Source organism: Cyanistes caeruleus, chromosome 5 (genome assembly GCF_971803275.1).
Source record: "Cyanistes caeruleus chromosome 5, bCyaCae1.hap1.1, whole genome shotgun sequence".
Lineage (NCBI taxonomy): Eukaryota > Metazoa > Chordata > Aves > Passeriformes > Paridae > Cyanistes > Cyanistes caeruleus.
Genome location: NC_141705.1, coordinates 18,287,104 through 18,306,547, shown reverse-complemented (window position 1 = coordinate 18,306,547; position 19,444 = coordinate 18,287,104).

Here is a 19,444-nt window from a genome sequence, read left to right as displayed (position 1 = left end):
TCCTTTGGTTTTGGTGGCTTTCTGCCATTTCTGAGTCATGGGAGCCAGTCATGCTGGTGGCTCATCAGGCAGCAGCAGGAGCATGCAGCATTTGGTGGTGTGTGGAGTTAGAGACTGCAAGGCAGCAGAACTTCCACGTATTGAGATTGGTGAGGTATCGTATGTGCTGTGTGCCCAGCCCCGTGTGACATCTGGTGTGTCCTGGTACCTGCACAGGGTCTGCAGCCAAAGCCTGCAGTGTTGGCTTCTGTCTGTAGTGCGACGGCAATGCAGCCAGGGGGACAGGACAGGGGAAGCAGCAATGCAGCCAGGGGGGCAGGACAAGGAAAGCAGCAATGCAGCCAGGGGGGCAGGACAGGGGAAGCAGCAATGCAGCCAGGGGGGCAGGACAGGGGAAGCAGCAATGCAGCCAGGGGGGCAGGACAGGGGAAGCAGCAATGCAGCCAGGGGGGCAGGACAGGGGAAGCAGCAGTGCAGCCAGGGGGCCAGGACAGGGGAAGCAGCAGTGCAGCCAGGGGGGCAGGACGATGCGGTGGCTCTGGCTGTTCCCTGCCTGCCCTGTTGCTGACTCGACTTGTGAAGCTCTCGTGGAGCTCTGGCGCTTGCAGGGCGCAGCTCTGCCCTGGACTGAGCTGGTTTAGCCTTTTCACCTGCGTGGGGAAAACAGGGCTGTCACTGGGCTGTGGGCAGCACCACATCCCACAGGAATTATGATGGAGCAACTTTGCAATTGCTATGGGAAAAAAAAAAAGAGAGAAAACAAAATATTTTGCTGTAGCAAATGGAAAATCCGTTGCTGGTCGTGACTTATTCTTCCTGTTTAATCCTGTTCCTTGACTTGGTATTTCTATTTAAAGAAATAAAAATATTTACTGCCTCAGATAAGCATCCATTTATAATATTCTTACAAAAGAGCTATAAGCATTTCCAACTTTTCAGGGCATTACCCGTAACAAAACTCAAATAAATAAACAAAAGGGAAATAGCACTGTTCTCTCTGGGGAATAATTTCTCTTGCAAATAGAAGCTCTTGCAACTGTCAAACTACTCTGTGTCAGCCAATTTGAAAAATTCTTTAAATTCTTCCTCTTTAATAGCTTGTGAGGAAATCATTTTATGAGAGTGAGGGAGAGATGATCTGTAAGTAAGCTTTCAGAACAATCTGCATTCAGAAACTCATTCTAAGTCTGTCAACCTAATTTAAAAGAATTTCATCTTCACATGTGAATATAAAATATAAATATGTAATATAAAAAGTAGGGATGGAGCCCAGCTATTAGATAATTTAGGTTATTATTTGTGTTTGCATTTATTCCCTGATCTTTTATAAAATGTTTATCCTTTCCTCTTTGTAGCATTAATGTGATGAGGGGTTTGCTGTTTGAGACGAGGCAAGAAATAAACACATGACTTTTTTCAAGCTCAGTGCTCAATGGCCACAAATAGAAATATCTTGGGGTTTTTAAATTTCAAAGTGCACATTGCACGCATTGTGCATATTTGCACAACTTCAGCTCTGTGCATAGCTTCATTTGCAGCTCGGGAGCCATAGGAAAGCTGGACCTATGTCAGGTCAGATGTATGAGCAGTGGTTACCTACAAATAACTAAATACAAATAAATTCCTCTTTTTATGACACTTAATAGCAGCTGTCTCAGTAGTCTAATGATCATCACAAATTAACTGAGCATGATTTTCAGATATTTCTGTCCTTAGTGTACTAAAAAGACACAGCCATTGGTAACAGGCCACACCCTGCCTTCTGTTTGTGTGTATCATCACTGCTTGGTTTGTGTCTATGCTATGGCCTGAAGGGGATTTAGAGGCACCACAACAAACCTTACCAATCAAGACTTAGTAAACCAAGACTTAGGCTTCTCTATCCTGTTTTTAAAACTCAACATTGCTGAAGAGTCTGCCATCAACTGTGGCTTGGCTTTCTCGTACAGGTTTTCTGGCACTGTAGCCTGGTTCTCACTGCAGGTTGGAACCACTGTTCTGATTGTACCCACTACAGACACAGAAATAGATTATTCCCTTCTTTGTAACAGCCTCAGTCAGACTGGAGAGTAAAACTCTGTACCCATGGCTCCTCCATATTTCAGCAAAACATTTCCAGTTCTTTTAAGCTTTCCTCCTAAATTCTGTAGGCTCCTGTGTTAAGTACACCACCTTTTCCTATGGGCTGTGTACTTCTTCCTGGAAGAGAAGGCACAAACACCCCACTGTGCCAGACAAGAATTACCACCGTGCTTGTCATGCAGACTATATTATTCTCTACATCATAATGTGATCTTTGCCTGACCCTTTCCTGCAGAACTGCTGCTTATGCAATTATTTCCATTTTATATTTCAGTAGCTGCTATTTCTGCCATGTATGGGATTTTATTATTGTCTTAATAGAGTTATCTCCTTTATTTCCCCACCTCTTATTTCTTCAGCTTGTCATGAACATTTTGAATTCTAATCCTTCCTCACAGTGTATTTACAGCTCCTCCAGATTGGTGTCAGTTGTGAATTTAATCAGTTTACTTTTTGTTCCGTCATTTACGTCATTAACAGGAGGGCTGAATAAAGCTGAATAGACGAACTTCTACACCCAAGGCAGGCTGCTTTCCCTGTTGGGAACTGACAGTTTCCAAACTGGCACAGATTTCCTACCATCCCCATACCTGCTTTATAAGAATGTGATCAAGACTGGTATTTTCCCCAGCTTGTGTGTAAGAATGTCATGAGATAGTAGTTAAGATATTTAGCAAAGTTTGTTCAGATAATCACCTACTTCTCTATATGCAAGACTGATTATTCTGCTGTAGAAATGAAATAAAAAGTTCCTGATGTCTTTTATCCATTTCTCTTTCTGACATTCTATCCATTCCCTTTCAGGTGAATGCAAGAAGTTTGCCTCTTTTAGAGGTTTTTCTGTGGCTGTGACTCCTGGATTAAGCTACACTTGTCATTACAGAATTTTCAGACCTCATAGGAACCAAAATAATTTACTGGCCCTATCTCAAAGAATCTTCATTACTGTCATTACCCTGGGAGAAGCAAAATGTCTTTGAAGAGCTGCCTGGCACTAAGTAGTGTCTGAAACCTTAAGCATACAAAAACTAACAAAAAGCTACCATTTAAATGCACATCCCCACATTGCTTACTCCCTTCTGCCAAAAGAGCCAATAGAAGCAAGGATTAGGTTAATTCATGCTAGGTAGACTAAATAAATTTCCAGAGGTTCCCATTTCTGACCCTCTTATTTCTTGCAAGCATCACCTGTTTGTGAAAATCTCCCAGTTCACCCATGTTCCTCACCACTTCATTACAATTGCCAATACCAAAAGTACACCTTGCCAAAACCAGGAAAATTAAACTAATTCTTAAGTTTGCATTTAAATGTAGAATCATAGGTGTTGCCAAGTCACTAGATAAAGTGAAATACCTTGATGCTTTGTTTACCAGTTCAGGAGGATCTTGGTGCTCCCATGCCCCATATGAGAGACCCCATTAGCGTTCAAATCCTGCAGGCACTGTGGGCTCAGCTCTGCACTAGAGCTCAGCAGAAGCTGAGAGCAGTCATGTTTCAGGAGGACAAAAGCCCACCTGGATTTAACACCAGGAGCAGCTCCTGCTCTGGTGAGAGCCCAGCAAAGGGCAGTGTGTGTGGAGGCAGGGGCTGGTCACTGGCCCTGGATGGAGACAGCCCTGGGCTTTTGCTGGAGTCAGCACTCAACAGTGCTGGATCCTCATACCTGAACACAGCAAGGTGCAGGAGAGCCCTTGAACTCCTGGAGGCTTTCTCAGAGCAGCTGTTTCACCTCAAATGGCATGGTATGCTACTATAGGATAAAATAACAAAAAAAGGTATGGCTTATCTATGTCAGATACCCACCTCCACTGAAAATTGTGTCATTCAGGACCTGAGCCTCTGAGTACTTACTAAAACAGTTTGTTGTAAAACCTTTGAATTTGTATCTTTCAGAACAGCAGAAATTATAAAATTTGAAAAATGCAACCTTTTACAGAATAAAAATAATTTTTATGGTAAACAGGCTCCCCCCCCTTTTAGCCATATTTATCCCAGTGGCTGACTTTTTTGAGAATAACTGAAACCCTGAGAGACTGATGAAGTTTAACAATGTGTGTTCATTATATCCAATTTTGTTCTCTCGGTGAAAACACAGACTCCTAAATCCTATTTAAACTCTGAAGTTTCAGAGGTTCCAGCCCTCATCTGACCTTAACACCTCTTAGTTTTATGCAGCTTTTGTAAGCCTGTGTATGTGTTTAAATTCTCCCATGGAAAATGGTTTTAGAGATCAGATGTTCAGGATTAAGAACACAACCACTTTTTGCCTTGTCTAAAATCATTTTGACATTTTAGTGGAAGTCATTAATATTGTTTTCTTGTACTCTCAAATGGGCCACAGTATGAGTGAGCCATTTTCAGGAAAATTACATAAAAAGATTTAAATTGTTAAATTATTCACTTTGAGAATGTTAACACAAATATTTTGAAAACTCTGAAGGTTTTATCTGAGGTAAATATTTGCGCCTGAATTCCTCCTCTGGGAAGATTAATTTGCAAATAAATAAATTACTAAAATCAGGGGCCATTTTGAGTAAAAGCTTGTAGGAATAGTCACTTCTAGCTGAAGATGCTAGATATTGTTTATATTTACATTCTTTTTTTTTCTTTCTTTTAACTGTGGAGTGGAACAAAAACCTTCCCCAGTGGTGCCAGGTTTAAGGATCTCCACAGAGGTGCAGAGGTTTTCTGTGGGTTCTGATTTCCAACCAGGAGAATCTCACTAGTTCCAGCGCAGCAGCACAAAGGATTTGAGCGTCTCTGAAACTGGATGTTTGGCTCTAGAAAAGCAGAGGATAGATAGGAGGCAAACACATGAAGGCACTCTGCTTTTATCAGCTGCGATGTCTGCATTAATAGGCAAGACTGAGAATGCCACCTGCTTACAGAAAGGCTTTCAACTCATAGGGCATGGAGTTCTTAATAGTATTCCATTAGATATAATGAGGTACGCTGGTGCAGATTTCCCCCCTGAAGTTTGCACGCATTTGTACAAAATAAGGCTCCTGCTGGGGGGTTTTATGAATGTGGAGTCTTTCAGTTCCAGTTAAATAGGATAACCAGCTGTTTTCCAGGGCACATGAAGAAATCCTTGGATTGGTTGTTGTTGCTACTCTCAGCATTAGCATGCCTGCAAAAAAAAGAATAAAAACACAGAAATATTTTACTGTAACCTTCTTGAAGGGAAAGCAATCCTTTGAATGCATCAGAAATTGTTCTAATAGATGCAGGGGGGGAAAGAAAGGATAAAAATCCATTTTCTTTGTCCCTTGATTTTGTTACAAACCTTCTTTCCATCTTCAGCCTCCAGGTCTCCCTTCCATCTGTGTTGTCACTTACAAGACTTTATTCCCCAAACCTGCAGATGTTATTAAATTTGGGGATTATAAGGTTAGGTCAGACATGGTAGAAGCCAGATATGGATTGGATGTTTTTATTAGAGGATTACCAAATTTTGTTAACAGGAGTATGCCTGAGTAATTCTACTGGAAGCTCTGCTGTGCTTGTTGTGAAACATCTGATCCTGAAACTGATGCAGAGCTGCACCATGGCAAGGCCCACGTCTCTTACCATGCCAAGGACAGGTCGTGTTCATGATGTGTAAAGCTGGCTCAGTGCAAACTATATATAATAGTTTCACTGGAAAAAGTGTAATGGTTGTGGAAGAGGTACCTCACCATAAAATCCCAAATATCCCAACAACTTGTTCACTTCTGAATCCTTTTCCACTGCTGGTACATGTTATAGACAACAAAATAAAATAAATATACAAGGTGTGTACTTCAATATTAGTTTCAAATACAGTAAAAATATCTAATGCTTTTATAACTTGCATATTCCTGGTATACGACACCAAGATCTTAAGCAAACTTGCTACTCCCAAGGCATGAGATTATGATGACATTAACTCTGTAAATGTCACTATACTGGTGTGTTTGTGAGTGAGGGGCTAACTCAAGCTAGAGAGCTTAAAGCAAGAAATCAGATGAGAGCATTGATGAAGAATAATAAATAATCTGACCCTGGAGACACCATTTTCTCACAGTGATGAACTTGCTCAACAAAGATCACCCAACAGCTACTGAGGAGGAAACTTCTACTCTTCTTTCAAGAGGAAGGTGAGTGAGGAAATTTCCAGAAGCTATGAACAGTTTGCATGACAACTTGTACCCTGCTGTGTTGTGTTCCCTGATAGGAAGCTCCTGTGCAGCCCTTTGCTCCCCTCCAGCAGGAGGGCAGAGATAATTGGAAGGGCAAAAGCAAGAAAACCCATGGGATGAAATAAAGACAGTTTAAGCAGAGGTGGGACACAGGGGCAAAGAGAGCCTGTGATGAAAAAGCAGTCACTGCTCACCAGCAGACCATTGCCCAGCACTGCCTGCAACAGCATCTTTGGAAACACTTCAGTCCCTCTGTTTATTGCTGAGCATGATGCCACAGGATGTGGAACATCCCTTGGGTCACTTGGGGTCAGCTGTGTCCCCCCCGGCTCCTTGTGCAGCCTGCTTTTGCTGATAGGGTGGGATGAGACAGAAAAGATCTGAACTCTGTTGTAAGCACTGCCGAGCAGTGGCTAAAACACCTCTGTGTTATCAACAGTGCTTCGGCCGTAAATCCAAACAAAAGCACCACACAAGCTACTTTGAGGAAAATTAGCTCCATCTCAGCCAGACCCAATACCCCTGCAAGGCTGGATACTGGCATAGCCCTGTACAGAGAGGAACAACAGAAAACAGGGGTGTGAGTCACAGATAATGCAGTTTGCAATTCCAAGAGAAAAGTGAAGAGTATTGAGTAAGCAATTTGTGTTGTACTTCCAGGTATACCTTTCCTTCTGCTACAGGGCTGAATTACTGCTGCTGGAATAATGAGGTCCACTTGATTTATATGAGCAGATTCCTAATCACTTAATAAAGCACTCAAAAAGTTATTTGGTAGAGTGGAAAATTATTAACTGGCTGAAGATCCAGCAAGCAGCAGCTGTTTCATAGTAAAAACTTGACTGGGAGAACTGGCCCAAGAATGCCCATGTTCAGTGCCAGAAAAATTATTTTTTTCTAATTTTAAAGTTATTCCCCGCTTGGGTCTACAAGGAAAGGGAAAATTCAGATCCATGTATATAATTTGAAATTGTAATTAGTAGCATAAATGAACATTTGCTGTTTATACTAGATTTCTGTATTTCCTAGCTGTGAATTAGTCATAATCCTGTTCCACTCTAAATCCCATCATCAATTTGAGCTTTTCATAGACTCACAGAATAACCTGTATTGGAAAGGAACCACAAGGATTGTAAAAGTCATACTCCTGACCCTGCATAGGACACTCCAAAAATCCCACTATGTGCCTGGGAACATTGTCCAAATGCTTCTGGAGTCCTGTCAGACTTGGTGCTGTGACCACTTCCGTGGTGATCCTGTTTCAGTGCCCAACCATCCTCAGGGTGAAGAACCTTTGATATCCAATCTAAACCTCCCACCTCTCCTAGCTCAGAGATGTCTATGAAGTCTCCCCTGAGTGTGGCTATTCAGTTTATTAAATTCCATTTGTTTGTTTCTGCAGGAAGAATGAGTATCTTTGCCTTGGCTATGGATATTTATTCATGTTTCTGACTGGATCTAAGATGGAACAGTAGGATTCTTAGGGGTTTCTCTGATTTAATGGGTAATTGTTAACATCAAGATAGCTCTCACAGTGTCCAGATGGGTGAGGATTTTAAAATCAGCTTTGGGAGAGTTCAACTAGAATTTCATTATGAAATTTAGATTTTAAGAAACCTCACATCAAAAGTTAAGTTTCTCTACAAGGTAAAATAGAGCATGCACACTGTATGTAATCACATAGTTACATAGCTCCTCATTACAGCCCTACAGTCTCATTTTTCAGACAGTAGAAAAAAATCTGTGTTTTGAACACTTGTGGTGTTGATAATTGCTGTATGTAGCTTTATCAAAGAATATTGTCATGTCACAAAAGGAAATACGGTCCTAAGATTAAAAGACAGATTCATATTCTCTAAGCATTTTAGTCTTTCTTTTGACATGGAATTAGGAGTCTAGCCTCCTCTTACCTCCAATTTGCCCTTCTTCAAAATGTTGATAATGATGACTCACTTCCTCATGGGGGTACTTTGAAGCTTAGATGAAGTCTGAGTTGTTTCTGACACTGAGAAAATTGATGTCAGAAACTGCAATATTGGAATACTAATCTTTCAAGGCTAAGATAAATAATTGTCCCCAAATGAAAAGCTATTTTCTCTGCAAATCTTTTTCCCTCTCTATAATACTCTTTGAGTTAGTAGAGTCCAAACTTAATATAGACAACAGAGGAGACAGTGGACACTGCTTGCTTAAGTAAACAGCAGCCAGAGCCCAAATTATTAGTAAATACTAAGGCTTCATTTAGGTTGAATAACGCTGCAATCCAACAAATAAATGAGCCATCAAGTTTGAATTTATGTAGCATACGAAACACATTAAAGCCATCTGACCATGACAAAGGCCTTTTCTGCTGTGAATAATGAGGCCAACACATTAGAATATCCTTTAGATGAGACATTAAACCCAAGGTCCTTTCTGTTTGTCTTTGATGGCTCTTCAGGTGGAAGTTAAAGACTCCGTGGCATTTCACTAAAACCACAGAAAATCTCTGGCCCCCAGTGGTACTACTTTCTAAGTAAATAAATAAATTAAATTAAAAAGTTAGAATAGCCAAGGCTGTGTATGAGTTGAATATCATCGAGGAAAATGCCAGTTTTCCTCTACATGAGGGCAGTGAGGAAAGTTCTCTTGTTTCACAGAGAGGAAGGTGAGTGTGCCTGGTATAAATAAATATATGTCTTTAACAGTCCTTTGGGATTTTGAGAGTGTAATGCACAGAAAAATACTTAGCACTCATCAGTAACAAAAACTGTGGTAAAGGAGAACAAATCTAAGCCATATATGATATGTGTGCATGTATCTATACTTACATAACTAGACATGCACTTTTACATGTGTAATTTCCAAGAAATGGCTTGGAGACAAACAGAAAATATGGCAGGAAAATTTTTTTACCTCAGCCTGTATACGTGTGATTCACTTTAGGAAGACCATCTTGATTTTCGGCTTCTTTTATGTAATACCAATGATTTTGCATCACTTGAGATAGTTTAGCTATGCCTTTAGTCTGAGCCTCAGTAAATGTTTATAACTTAGTGAAAACCAGGCTCTTGTTCCCTGAGTCTGCATCTTAGCTGTGTAGTTTCACACCAGCTTCTAAGCATTAGACACTCATAAGTAAGAGGCACAAGAGGTCATGTGAAAGGTAAATTTCAGACTCCTCTCATAGATGCAGGTGTACTATTTTATTGTTATCAAGGTGACTGGACTCGTCCATTTGAATTTAAAAGAATTATAGAGAGAACGATCCTCTTGAAAGAAACACAAGAATTAGATTAGAACTGAACCCCCTTAGCAGCAGAGATAATAAAGCCTTTCATGAAGAACTGACTGATGAATCTGGGCATCATTCAATATTCTGAATAATGAGCCACTTCTTCCGTCTTGCTGAGAAACATATGGGATGTGAGGAAACCAGCTATAAACCCAGCCGTGTCTGTCCCATCCGGCATCCTCTCTGCTGGAGGCAGGGAACTGCTGCCTTATGAGGAAGGATGGTTTAAGGAAAACCCTGGTATTCAGTAAAAGCAAGCTCAGTCTTTGTGAGTCTTACGTGGCTTGAAGCCCCTGTTTTTTCAACAGGAATGCCACAGAGAGCTGTGGTACCTGTCCAACAGGGATTAATGCCGGCTGCTTTAGGGAATCCATCGTGTTTCCCGTTTTTAGTGCGTATCTACTCGAAACTTCTGATGCAATGGAAATGTCCCACAGGCTGTGCTATGCAAGAGAAGAGAGAGTGGCAACAGGTGAGCAATGTAAATATCTAACAATGACACTTCTTCACATTGATTTCATCGACTTTCATTTCATTCATGCCCACTTAGGGACAGGAAGTCTAGTAATGAGGACTGAAAGCACATGCTGCCTTTTCTGACTAGTCTGACATACAGGGGCTACATCTACCCTATGAATATATCAAATGGATTTTTAAACCATGCCACTTATTTCCTGAAAATAATTAAAGGTGCCATTCTATTCTAAGGGGCCACATCCAGCCTGTGCTTTGTGACAGCCACTTTGCACAAGGTAACTACAAATCTTGTAACTAGCTTGTGTGGCATTCAAAGCAACAGTGGAGATTTCTTTTTTTGAGGATTTCTTTTAGACCTAGGTGAACACAGAAAAGAATTTGTCTCTTCAAATGTAGCTCACTAACTGCTAAAAAAAATATTTCAGTGAGCTGAAAATTTTGTCTAGCCTTCCATTTTATCTACTTTGGTATGATTATGGACCCTTCCAGGCATTACCTAGAGAGCTTTACTCTATGCCATAAAATATTTAATATTTTCAACATGTGGTATTCAACTTAAAAGGTTTATTTTTAAAGTTACTGATTCCTACTGATTCCTTCCTTTTCTTTGTCTCCTTAAGTGCTGCCCAAAAAAACTGGAAGCAGGATGCTCCCAACATAGGGTCTGTGATATATGAGTGGATTGCTTGGACTCCATTCAGAGGAAGGTAGTGATAGACATCTGCCCAAAAAAGCAATTAACTGCAATGTATTTAGAGAGACAAAATAATTCAGTGGTGATTTACCACCTCAAAATGGTTTTGTCTTAGAAAAAGTGTTTTTATTTGTTGTGGATTTTTTCAGATGTTTTACTCCCAGTTTTCAAGAATCAAGAAAAAGAGAAGTTGCAAGTTATTTTACCATATAACACAGACAACAATATGTAGAAGTAATTAATAGGGACATTTGAAGGGAAAACAGGGTCGGACCATTAGCCCCTAATAAAATGCATCTGAGTTGATGAATTATTTTAATGGGACAGAATGACAAAAAAGGGACTGTTTCACCTAAGCAGGGACAGCTGGTCCCTCTGACAAGGATACATTGCTGTCTTGTGGAGTCTGCCAGCCAGCAAGGCTGAAATAATAGCACTGAGAGAGGTGTGAATGCTCCTCATTCACCTAAATTGAGAGGTAATATGAAGTCTAATTATGAACACTTGGTATTAACTGCTTCGTGTCTGAAGGCAGACAGCAGATCAGCTGCCCTCCATCATGTCCAGGGAAGGTCTGCTTTGGTTTTACAGATGGTTGCGCATCCCGATGCCACCGTGCCAGCTGTGCCAAACAACATCCAGCTAACAACTGTCCCTAGCAGAGGGGTTTGATCCCTATTTCTGTTCCTGGGCAATGGGAGCTTGAGACAGAATTTCCATCTGGGGACCAAACTGCGTTTCTCAAAAGCAGAGCTCTCCCTTACCACAGGCAACAGCTGTGGGGGGCCTTTACAGGCTGTACCCACACAGAAGATTTCTACAGCTGCACAGAAGATTTGTACAGCTGCCCAGAACTCTGCCCTCGCCGCAGAGGCCGCGGTGCAGGGCAGCCCTGGGAGCGGGGCTCATCCAGCGCTGGCAGGGACCGCCGCCCGCTGCGGGTGCAGTCACAGCGCGGACACCGAGCCATCTGCCAGCGTTCAAAGCACGACAGGTGCGATCACAGGCTTTTGGTGACTAATTGCGGAATTTACTTTCATACAACGTGTTTGTGCGAGGGGGAGAGAGGCGGATTAACTTAGCTGGCAAACATTTCTCCAATTGTTTGAAAGGTGGTTGTAAAATGGCTGTTTTGTATTGCACCTCTCCCGCTTCTGAGAAAAAAGTGCTTAGATTTAAAAATATTTTCTAGATGGGGATGGGATGGCACAGGAGGCTGAAACTAAGGCTGCTGAGGCTTCATTTTTAAGTCACACAACCAGGGCTAGTAAGGAATGCAAGGCACTGACCCTTTGCTGGCTTTTGTGAACCAGAAACCAGAGTTCAGTTCCAAGAGAAATAAGGACCTGATGGTCCTTTCACTTAAACAGTGGTCCAAGCATGAATCTTAAGCACCATATCGCAAATCCTCAGTCTATTTTTAGGCAGTGTCCTGGCACCCAGGAGATGGAGGCAGGCAGGATTGGAGAGCCAGTGTCTGGTGCTGCCTGCAGAGCCAGGCTGAACTGCACTGTCACTGCAGCACTAACTCACCCTGATGCTCAGTTGCAAAATGAATAAGTGGGGAGCATCTCCTATGTTCAACAGTAAGGAAAAAACCAACCCAAAAGCAAAAGCAAAACAAGAAAAAGCATGTGGGAGGGAGGGGAAGGAAAAGGATGGAAAAGCTAAGGAAAAACCAAAAGAGCAAACATAAATAGAAAATCCATGCCAAAACCAAAGCCTTTGGTCGCCTGATCAAAACAATTTCTATCAATGTAGCTATTCTCAGAAGTGCCCTCTTTCAAAAAGCAGCCAGCTTTCAAACAAATAAATAATTGCTCTGTGGTTTCCTTCCAAAGCTTAAATTCAGCTTTCTAGAGTAAGATGAAAAGCTAATTTTCTAGAAGTTTAACGTGTTTGTGTAAGCATGTCAGGTGAAATAAATGACATTGATATTCAGTGTGTATATAGGTGGCACCAGCTCCCAGAACTCTCTCTCTTTTTCATCTTACTGGAACATTAACTTATGCTCCTGAGGGCTATGTAGAATGCAGAGTGAGAGTGTGAACTTAAAGATAATTTATCATAGCTTTCTCCTTGTATCATTCTCTTTTCCTAACCTTTTCCAAATCAGAATACAGAGCAGAGGGAGTTTGCTTTTGCCTTAGCTGCTTCTAACTGCACCCATGCACGTTCTTACTCAAATCAAACCTTTGCACCCTGCAGATTGGCTTCTCAGCATATTCCCTTGGTAAGTAGAGGAGTGGATGTTTTACCATTATAACTGGATCACAGGAACCTTAAAAATTGATCTTTTGAAGAACTCAAGTAACTACAAAACACACCAAGATCTATAGTAAGAGCAGAGAAGGGATTTCATAGGAATATATCTCATCCAGTCTAGCAAGAACTGGCAAGGTGACAGAAAAGATCAAGGAGCAGCATTCTTTACTCCTTGCTCTAAACAACTGTGAGCAACAGCTCTGGAAAGGCTTAGACTCCCTTTTCATTATGCACTTAGTATATAAGTGTGACAGAGGTGTTCTACTAAATGTGCTACAAAACAGAAATGTTGGTGACAATGTAGATTAGGAAGTGCTGGCACCCTGTTTCCCTCTTCTATTAATAATTAATACCCATAAATTAATCTGCATGAATTACTTAAACTTTTAATTTGACTTTCTAGTAGAGCTTAGTTTTTCAATTCACATTTTGCAGAATGGAAAACTGAGGTGTACATATGTTACATGACATTTTTCTCCCTGATCTACTGTTGAGTTAAAAAAAAAATAAGCTGCTGATTACTGCCCTACAGCACTGAGCTGCCTCTCCTCTTTCTTTTTTCCTTGATGCTATTTTTGTTTGTTTGTTTGGGTTTTTATTTGTCTATTTGTTTGTTTTGGTTGGGGTTTTTCGGTTGTTGGTGGTTTGGTTTTGGGTTTTGTTTGGTTTGAGTTTTTTGTTTGTCTGTATCATAGGAATAGCAGTGTTTTAATATCTAATGTTGCTGATTAGCATCAGCTTTGGAGATGTCTGGAGATGGAAGATTACATAGCTTTATTTCAAAAATAAAGTGTTCTGAAGTGTGATGTATTTTCCTGTATTTTAGTTTTTTGTTCTTTATTTGTACATGATGTTAAAGATGGAAGTAGGAGTAGCTGCAGAAAAAGTAGCAATCAATGAGCAGGAGGATGCCTGGCCCTTCAAGAGATGTGATTCTGGGTGCTGCAAATGCCCCTGAAGTACTGGAATCCAGAGTTATTGTACATTTGTCTTTAGTTCTGTTTATAAGAGAATGAGGCAGAACTTGTCATAGGAGCACATCCTGCAAATTTGCTTTTAAGACCTTTACTTCTGTCCATCAGGGAGCCAAACCATGGGGGATAGTCTTTGACAGCCTTATTGCACAGTCTTGAACCCATATAAACATGCAATATGTGGGCAAAAACAAGCGCAACAGAGAAGTCTTTGAAACATAAACTGATTATGCAAGGGGATGAATGATTGTGTGCTGACTGAGGGCACCCACAGTGCTACACACTGCTCTTCCACACATAGCTATTCCTGTAAGAAAAAAGCCATTTCACAAAAGCTTGCTGTTAAGGGGACTGAAACAGTAAAAGTCAAACCAGCGTGGGCTGGGGAGTGTGTGCTGCACAAAGGTGACTATGCCAGCTATGTGAGATTGTATCGCATGTATCGCATCGTGTCATGAACAAAGGTGTGTGATAAAATAAAATGTGGAGAATGCAAGCTCTATGATTGTCTCAGGAAACAGGCTGCTGACTGCTGAAGGCTTTGAGAATATTCTCAGGAAAGTTTGATGATACATTTGTTCCATTCTTGCAATTTCTCCTTAACTCATAGGTTACTGGCCGTCATCATCAGACTTGCAGCCCAAATAGGTAGTCTCTGCCAAGATGTTGCACCAAGAACACCTTGGTTCAGTACAAATAACTAAGGAAAGAACTGTTCATCGTTGTATCTCCCTCTTTTAAAGGGAAAGGACTGTGAGACACTGGTATTCTCAGCCTGTGAGTCAGTTTGCCTAGTCTTCGCGTGTTTTTTTGCCTGTCCTTCTAATGATGACATGCTTTTCCATGACCTTCAGATTCTAGGAAGTTTATGATAATAGGAACACAAAAATATCAGTCCATGAAGGTTTATAAGGCAGGAGGATGGAGAAGGGGAAGATTCTAGAAAATCTATTAGACTGTGGAGGTTTTTATGGGGATGGAGTTAAATTTCCTTTATTGTAGGTGATGTGGGACTATGCTTTGGATTTGTGCTGGGAACAGTGTTGATGACACAGAGATGTTGTAGTTACTGCTGAGCAGTGCTTACACAGTGTCAAAGGACTTTCTCACCCCATCCCATCAGCGAGCAGCCTGGAGGTGCACAAGATATTGGAAGGAGACATGGCTGTGACAGCTGAAGGATATTCCATACCTGACAGCATCATGCTCAGCATATAAAAATGGAAGAGGAAGAAGTGGTGGGTGGGCTGCGGCTTGGGGTTTGGCTGGGTACCAGTGGGTTCGTGGTGAGTGATTGTTTTCATTTGCATCATTAGTCTCTCTGGGGTTTTATCTTCCTCTGTCTTTGTTATCTTCTTCCCATCTTTTCCTTACTTTTCACAAACTTTTATTATTATATCAATTTGATTATTAAACTGTTCTTATCTCAACCCACATGCTTTTTTACACTTTTACCCCTTCTCATTCTCTCCCCATCCCACTGGTGGATGGAGTGGGTGAGTAGCTGTGTGGTGCTTAGTTAAGCCATGACACATGGACAATGGTTTTCATATAATTTTATTTGCCATAAACAAAGGATGCTTGTTTATATCCAAGGATCTCAATTGATTAGATCCTTCATAATGTAATTGCTTTAGTGTGCCTTAACCGTCCTATGCAAAAGTTGATTTCCAAGGCAAAACCAGTGTCTGCAAGCAAGGAGAGCCTAAGAAAGAAGGAGGCCTCACACCATATTCCCACCCAAATCTTCAGCTGTTTTTTTCAGCTCTGTTGTCTGGCTTACCAGGAATCATTATGCTGCCCAAACTAGGAGAGAACCAGGTGTGTAATATGTCTATCTGTGTCCAGAGAACAGGGCTGGCAAAGAAGTCACAACCACTCAGCTCTGTGTTTGCTCTGAGCTGGCAGATGAGGCTATTGCCAGTCTAACAGGATTCCATTAGAGTTGTTGGCTTGCTAGCTCTATCAGTATTATCTATTTACTTATCTATCATTATGATAGAAATTATACAGGAATTATAACAGGAATATTCATGCATGCACTTTTTTTCCTTTCTTTGCTCCCCATCCATACTTCCTATAGCATCAACACCTTGTTAACAAGAATGAGGTTAGGGCTTTTATAGATTGATCTCTGAGGAACAGTATGCTCAATGCCATGAAAATATGGGTGAATAATAACCAGCAACCTTAGAAAGTAAAGTCCAAGGCTTGGGATCTGAATGTGTTCATCAGAACACTTGTACTAGAGGTAACAAGTGATTTATATACCTATGTATATAAAGCTTGATTTGAGAACTCTCTTGGGACATGTTAAGTTCACATCAGCTACTGCCTAAATATAGTGCCCAATGTATTATCAAGGTGTAACAAGGATAGCTTGCATGTGATATATGCATAGAGCTTTAAAGTATCCTTGCTATAGATGTTCCTCTGTTCCAGGTATTTGACCTCCAGGGTGACAACAATTCACAGCATTTGAAATCTGACTTAGATTTTCTAAGAGCATGTGGCAGTTCAAAACTCCATGGAGGTTGCTTAGATGAAGATTGAGTATTGGATAGCCTGGTCAGCAGGCTCCAGAGGCAGTTTCTATGCAAAGGAAGATCAAGTACAGTCTTTTCTCCTTTCAAAGCAATGCAGTTTTTCTCTGAGGCTTCCAGCCTCTATGGTAATCACACTAAAACTGAAAACATTTCACCCTTGCCTGTGCATAACCTGAAATCTTGTGGGCTTCAGCTGAGTTGCTTCCTCACTGGCAGGTACATAAAGGAGTGTAAGGAGACAGCATGGATCCAATGGTGAGCTGACCAAAGAGGCTGTGAGTGAACACTCATTGCCTCTTATGTCCAGGGGTTCCTATCCCCCAGTCCTTCTCAGTTTTCCTGTGGTAATTGGAAGATTATAGCCACTGCCTGCAATGCCTTCTGGTGCATGGACATGACAGAAGAGGTAGTGCATTTCCTCCTTAGCTCTCATAGCATGAACTAACGCAGCAGCTTATGGACTGATGTATTAATTTCAGCCACCACTGCACACATCCAAGGGAGGGATGCCAGACATTTTCCACAGACCACAAAGTGCAGCTGATACTTGGTCACTCTCTTGAGTTCACTGACACGTCAAGAGAGGATAGAAGAACAGCTACTACTGGAAGAGGTCCTTGTCTCTGGTAGAGGACAGCAAGATAGTTCCTCCAAAATATCCTCCAGAGTGACACTGTATTTGGGTCTTGGTAACGTTCTTGGATTTTCAGTGTTTCAGAAACTTGCCTCTGTGCGTCTCTTTTCCTTCTGTAGGTCTTCCACCCGCAGGTCAGCCTGGATACTGCAGCTGAAGTGAGACCTGCACTTTGTGGCAAAACTAACCAGAGCAGCAGTTAATTCCTATATTTCCAGCAAAAGGCAAGGAGAACCCTGGCTTTACTTTGGCAAGTAAGACTCCCCAGAGTCAGGGACCGCTGGTGAGAGGCCCATATCTGAGATACAGCCATTTCAGCATAGGAGGAAAAGTGCAGCTCCTGTATCTCTCACATCTGGATTCACCTTCTCGTGGGCATAACATGAAGTACTCATGGTTATTTTAGCCAGGTGGGTTTTAGAAAAAAGCAAAAAGCGGGAGGAGCTCACCATTTGCAGATGTGGAAATACATTCTATATGTGGAAAAACATTTCTATAAGCAGCAATGTGCTTTGGCCATCTCTTCTCAATGTCTTTTGATGATCTCCTTCAGAAATCAAACGAACTGGGTGAGCACAGAGACTGTGTAGACAAGGAACATCATTTGCGGCCACATTCGCACTGTGCTCCTTCTAAGGCTTCAGAGAGGTTTACTCATTAATTTGAAGAGGGTATAGAGGCTCTCTTTGCTGACCTACACTGTATGAAACAAACCACAGTTAGTAAAGTGGGATGGCTAACTTCACTGTAAAGGTCCAAGTTTGTCTTCTCCCTTGTTTGATAAATGGCTGTCATCAGAATTACTGCACTCCCCTAAAGCAATTAGTCATTATTGGATGATCAAAGTATTTATCAAAACTTCAGGTGCAGAGCGATTGATCTTCATTTGGGTTGGAAGGGTTTCCTTGCTGGATTTTGGAGAAGGAATCCGTCAGTGGCATAGCCATCAAACAGAAGGCAGCAGGTATATCCTTGTCAGAGAGATATATGACTATGCAGAAATCCCAGAAGGTGCCAAGAAGTGCAGCTCAGTAGCAGAGGTAGCTATTGTCACCTGGCAAAGCTGTTGGCTTTTAGGAGATAGAAAGAGCATTTAACCCACCCACCTACATCAAGACTGCCATAGCTTACCCTAGAGGAATTTTAATTCAAGGATTTATACAGTGGTGGAATCCTGAAATCCTCTGAGTAATGTGCAGTGGTCTGAAACGCTCCTGGTAACAAATGGTGCTCCAGTATTTGCCACACTAAAAACCTACAGAGGAGCTATTTCCACATGATAAGTCTGATCCACTTTTACAGAAAACTTAGCTTTAAGATAAGCAGCCTGGATCAAAAGTAATCTAAAATGTCATTGTAGCTGCATTGTAGCATGAACATAAGCATTGTGTTCATGAGCAATACACGCACTTGAGAAGACTTGTCCATGGTAGCTCTTGATCTTATAGCATGCCTTTAGATTCAGTGAAAGGTTATTGATCTTTAAAATACTTAATTTCAAGGTTTTCTGGTGTCCTGACTAGTTTGTGACTAGATATAGTGCAGAAACCCTCTTTATAGGTTAACCACTCTATCCGTATGTGAAAGTAAATGCTTACTCAGGAAAGGCAGCTTTGCTCCTCAAGACACCAGTTTCCTCTTGGTAACCAGTAATTCAAGTAAAAATAAATTAAATTCCCCTCTGAACTGGAAATACTATAACTGGGAATTGCCTTCCTTCCTTCCTGGGGCAAGGATTGCAATCAAAGCACCACTCATTTTGACCATTCAATGAACAGGCAATTTTTTTCCTAATTAATCTCTTTCTTTTCCTTCCATTTATTTTTTTCCCCTACCCATTATTTATTTAAGTTAAAAGGGGTCAGTTTTTGACCATTTTTATAAAAATGGGTACAAATTCAGACTAATCTACTGAATACAGTTGATTTACTCTGGACTAACAGCAGTATAAATAACAGCAGAACTTGTCATGGTGTTTCCAGATTAATAAACCTAAATGTTTTCCAACTAATGAAATGGCTTGAATATGATCAAGCAGATTTTGCTTTTAATCTGTGAAAGAAAAATGTGTTTGCCTGACCTGTAAAGCAAGTTATGCCAAATTTGATCATGAAAAAGTATTTATGACTAATTTTTAATGCACTGAAAACAACTGAAGTGGGAAATGTTGATACACTAGTGTAACTATGACTGTGGAAATTGAACTAATGTAATAACTAAAACGAATGGGTGTAATGAAAGAATAAACCCATGGAGGCTGGTAATGCCTTAAAATGTTGTGATTTTGAAACTAATGTTTATGGAGAAAATGAAGAAAAAAGTCAGCAGTTACAGCAT